Source organism: Engraulis encrasicolus, unplaced genomic scaffold (assembly GCF_034702125.1).
Source record: "Engraulis encrasicolus isolate BLACKSEA-1 unplaced genomic scaffold, IST_EnEncr_1.0 scaffold_975_np1212, whole genome shotgun sequence".
Lineage (NCBI taxonomy): Eukaryota > Metazoa > Chordata > Actinopteri > Clupeiformes > Engraulidae > Engraulis > Engraulis encrasicolus.
Genome location: NW_026946330.1, coordinates 746 through 5,816, shown reverse-complemented (window position 1 = coordinate 5,816; position 5,071 = coordinate 746). Strand labels below are relative to the sequence as shown.

The window sequence follows — 5,071 nt, the reverse complement described above, 5'->3', positions numbered from 1 at the left end:
TGTGGATGGAGACGCAATCAGAGAAAACGTTCTATTTTGCAAAGCATTGAACAGAGATTGAGAGGCCTAGACATGCATATTCATATTGTAACAGTGAAATCTTTACAAAATATCATTGCTGCTGTCAGAATAAGCATTATTTTCTGTATTCCTGCAAATAGAATGCTTTTGGACAGAATAACAATTTGTAAATAGTAGGCCTAGGCCTACTTTGAAGTTTAGTTTCCTTAAAGGTAGGGTTGGAGATCTTTGAAAAACGGTTCCTGTGAGCTATATTTTTGAAAATACACAGCCCGCCTCTCCCTTCAGCCCTCCCCTCAAAGCCACGCCTTCAAAACACATGAACGCGCATGCAGTGTGTCAAGTGTTCGGATTATCCCGGGAACCCACGAGAGCTCACGAGGCGGGGGGGCGGGCTAGAAACCACGACAAAGCAACTAGCCAAGCTAACTTCCAGCCATGGCACTGTCTCCGGCTACGGTAAGAATGTTCAACATCACAATAAACGCACAGGTCGTCATGGTTGCCATTTCAAGAAATATTGATGACAGTAGATGTATACTAGATTAGTTATTGAACTTGACTTGATACGTGTTACTTAGATATCTCATTCTAACTTCCTAACACTGATGACAGATGGTATACTGTCATCCCTAGACAGTAGTTCTAGCCAGTAGCTACAGTACTGACACATGGATTTATTTTGACAGATGTGTACCGCAGTATACATTTTACTATTGTATTTATATATACCCGACACCACAATCCGTAGTGTTTTAGGCTATGACTTCAGATTTCACTTGGGTTGTCGCACGCGCAGACACAGGGACAGAGGGAGTAAAGAAAAACAACCGAACTGATCAACGCTAATGAAATTGTTTTGGCTGACGATATTTTCATATGCTTTAGACCTTCCACGACCACGAGAGCTCCAGCTCTGACTTTCCTGGCCCATCACAATCATAACGACCTAACAGCCCAGTAGGACCGATGGCCAGAGATGGAGGAGGAGGAAGATAGACGCAGCAGAGGTCGGGGGTATTAGGGAGACTCCAACAGAATTGACGCCCTGCTAACTGTAAGGATGTACATTCATCCCTCAATAACATTGTCCTGCTGTATTCCTCCAGATGTGTAAGTATTGTAATGGATGTTATCACAACGGATGTACTCTATATCGCAACACGAGTAGGCTACACGAGTACACCTGTTGTGATAACCATTACAATATTTCTACTCCTATGAGTAGTAGTGTGATATTACATGGTTGTAGGTACACAACACCAGTGGTAGTTCAAGTACATCCATAAAAGCCCATCTACTTCATACATCTGTGTAACCACTGGCACAACACCAGTTTGTAAGAAATTGACTGAAAACGTTGTATGCATACAATTGGCACATCTTTATATACACAATAATGATTGCTTATGTCCATATTGGTCTTATTGTCAATAGAGTTATTTAGTCCCCATCATCAAATAGAAAATGCACTACATAAAATGTATTTATTGCTTTGCAGGCCTTGATTCAATCATTGAATTTGAAGCAATCCCATCGGTTACTGCAGCGTGCCCTGACCCGTGACCCCAGTTTGATGTTCGACCTGGCACATGACATCTGGTCCTCAGTCACAGCCCAGTAGCACAACCAACCTGGCGCCTCTGCGCAATCTGTAAGGAGATGCCCATGAACATTGAAAGGAAATGCTGTGGTGTTCTCAGTTTTGATAAGACTTTGGGCTGATGTAGGACCAGGTGAGAGAAACGGTCTCTTCAGGCATGCAGCGTACAGACAGTATGGGGCACTTGAACAGGGCTGACGTTGTAATACACAGTACAATACCCAGGATAAGCCAGGGTTACCCTGCTCCACTAGAGCAATATAAAAGTTTTATACAGAGTACGGTATAAAACACACAAACCGGCAGTGTGCAGACTTTTATTATTTTTCATTATCTGTAGGAGCATTCATCTGTACATCTCACCTTTTTGGTTTGGAACCACGTTTGTCTTGTTACCATTGTTTTTTTCATACATAGAAAATAAATGCAACCTGTCAAATGTTCTTCTGATTGTGGTCTTGTGGAATATATAAATTATGTAACCATGCATTTTCAGTCAGAGAATGAATTAAAAAAAGCCACACAGTCAAATTGTGTCCACCAATATTTACTGTCATTGAAATGGAAGCAATGGACAATGGACAATTTAAACAATGTATTACACATGACACTAGATACATTACTTTATACTATATTTACAGTTGTCATTACCACACAAAAACTCTGGGAAGGTGGGTAAGTGCAGCAACTGTGAAGGGCCTAGTTTGAGGTTGGAGGCGTCTGTGCTGTAAAAAGATAAACAGAATTAGAAATCACATATCTGACAGTAGCTCCAGTGACATTTTAAATGTAAGTAACCTGGGTTGTTGGGGCAGGGACACCAAAAATAACTCCTTTATCTGGGCTCACCTGGTTGTGAGTGTCTGCGGTCAGCCATCCCTCTTAGGGTAGAAAGTCTTCTGCGCAGGACGGTGCCCTGAAGGTTGACGTTCACAGTATGCAGCCTTCTTGTCCTGGAACTTTTATTGTGCAATTTTCCATATCTGTAACAAGCAATGTGTTAGACTATATTAGGGCTTCATTACATCAAATTACACAGCAGGGTTTTACAGGGTGTTGGCTACAGTCCCAGGACCTAAGTGGACTTGTGTGCCTTGCTCAAGTGCACTTCAGCTGTGGATGGAGGTGTAGGTAGGGAGAGGTAAGGATGGGATTTCAACCTGCTTCTCTATGATCTTAGGACCACCTCTCACCATCAGGTGATGGCTGGCTGCTACCTCAAATTTCATTCATGGCCCTAGTTATGTTCTGTAATCAGCATTGTTTTGACCTTACACAAATAAATGTAAATGCATTCTGCACCATGGGGGGCTGTGAAGACCTTTGAGAATATTTGCAGAACTACATACTGAATTGAGCCATCCGCCTTTCTCTTGGTTGGTGTGTTGAGATGGTGACTGCAGTCCAGGCTTCTTGGATTGGAGGAGAAAAGCTGTGGCTTTTACTGGCATAAGTATGTGGTTGTGGAAGGACTCTGTCGGCTGTTGACCTGAGGGAAAAAAGAGCACAAATTGCATATTAGCACAGAGCCCATGCTTAGACCATAGACAGATAAATCATCTGGCACAATCTGCATGCAACCAACAGCACCTAGAAAGAGAAAGATTAGCAGCAATACACAAAGGGGACAAGTATACAAAAACATGCAAAGTGTTCTGATAAGGTGCATGGAGGTAGTCTGTGTTGATTCCAGCAACCTCAAAGACTGAAAAGTGTCCCAGTGTGTTGAATTGAAAACTTGGCGCGTGCGCGCGCACACATAGGAATATCATAATTTAGTGCAGTGTTTCTCAACAGGGGTGCCGTAGGGCCCCCTCAGGGGTGCCGCGGAAACGTGGCTGATAAATGATATAACATAAAACATATTTGTCAAAATTGATAAGTTAATGTTAGTCAGTGGAATCTTTGATCTGCCATTTACGCACAATAAAGTAAATATTGGTCATCCCAGCTGCAACTTTGAACGTAGGTCGTGCTACTAGGTTGTGTGTCTCCAAATGTGTTACATTCTAAGCTTGTGTGGTATCGGATGTGATGCTATATGGCTACTTGGTTTGGGGTGCCTTGAAATTTTCCATGAATTGAAAGGGTGCCTCGCCTAAAAAAAGGTTGAGAAACACTGATTTAGTGTATCAATTACAACTACAGGATCTGTTCGCTTTTGTCAGATAGAACCATTGTTTTTCAAAGGCAGATCATTCCAAAAAGGATAGTAGTATCTGCAACTGGACGAAATTACACCCACAAACATGAATAAAATAAACTACCAGTGTGCGGTGATTCATTCTTCATTTACTTGGCAGCCTTGATATGTTGTGAAACGGGAGCAAGGAACAGCTATGGAAGACACCACACATTGGAATGGACAAAGCAGAACATTTCAATATAACCAGGGTAAAACAAATAATGTACCGGCATCTCCATGTGATCATTCAGTGTAGCCATCACAATAAAGATCTGCCGTGTAGCCGTCATGGTCATTAGGTGGTATTTATCAAATGCAAAACTACCGTCTTCTCAAAAACGACATCAGCGAGTTAACAACATTACACCCACAATCATGTAAACATTTGAAAACCCAAGGCAATCTATTTTGCAATGCTGGAGCGGCGAACAGGTTGTGCTTGTGCTTGCTACTATTACCAGAGTCATACAACACCATGTACCAAAGCAAAACATGCAAACGATATATTTTTGTAAACCACTAGAAAGACATGGGCTTTGCTGGTCAAAGTAATGTGTGCGTAAACATGGTAGGTTACTTACTACGGGGTGGATCCGTATTTAGCAACTGAACGCGGATGGAGAAGGGGTGCTTCCGTCTTCCTCCCAGCTGGTTTGTCTGGCTCGTTCGCACAACTAGTAGCAAAACACACAAGAGTAACCGTCTGAGTTACACAGAGCAATTCTGAAAACGTGTTCATGTGCACAGAATAAATGCCACAGGGGGAAAAAAACACCAAAAATAAAGCGATTAAGGTAGCAGCTATGTTAAGCAAGGTAGCAGCTAGATATGTTGGAGCTTGAGCTAATCCTCTGACCCCTCTCAATGGATACTTGCTTAAAAAAAAGACACCACTGTGTCCTAAACCAATTCACAAAATATTATACAGACAAATATATTATCTCACCTCTCGATTAGAAATATGGTCACCAAAGCGTATTTGAAGCCGCTGCCGTAGCCGACATCTGTGTCCAAGAGTGTCAGGTCCCATTTCAAATTTTCAGCCCGTGTTGGAGTCTGGTCTTGCGAGTCCGATGATAATCCAAGGGAGTATGTTATCCTGACATGGTTCTAGTGTTCCAAAAGCCAAAGTTCTTCCTGTAGCTCTGCAAAAGCCACCAAAGTTTCCAAGTAGCTCAGCCTGCTGCTAACTCTCGTTACCTTGCTACTAGCCGAGTGATGATGAGCCTTGTCGCGTGTGCATGAATGATGGGGGCGGGGTC

General features: G+C 42.5%; 2 long non-coding RNA genes across 3 annotated transcripts; one reads left to right on the top strand and one right to left on the bottom strand.

Moving 5' to 3' along the window:
• Positions 1 to 224: 224 nt before the first annotated feature.
• On the top strand, positions 225 to 2,067 carry LOC134445066 (uncharacterized). Its single transcript, XR_010034181.1, has 3 exons — positions 225 to 480; positions 910 to 1,078; positions 1,523 to 2,067. It is a non-coding gene; the product is annotated as an uncharacterized LOC134445066 (long non-coding RNA).
• A 108-nt stretch (positions 2,068 to 2,175) lies between these two features.
• LOC134445065 (uncharacterized) lies at positions 2,176 to 4,447 on the bottom strand. 2 transcript variants are annotated; one of them, XR_010034179.1, is made up of 4 exons: positions 4,391 to 4,447; positions 2,974 to 3,113; positions 2,474 to 2,607; positions 2,176 to 2,349 (listed from the first exon to the last, which is right to left on the bottom strand). It is a non-coding gene; the product is annotated as an uncharacterized LOC134445065 (long non-coding RNA). The 2 variants fall into 2 exon arrangements; XR_010034180.1 differs by lacking the exon at positions 4,391 to 4,447 and adding an exon at positions 3,892 to 4,022.
• Positions 4,448 to 5,071: the final 624 nt, after the last annotated feature.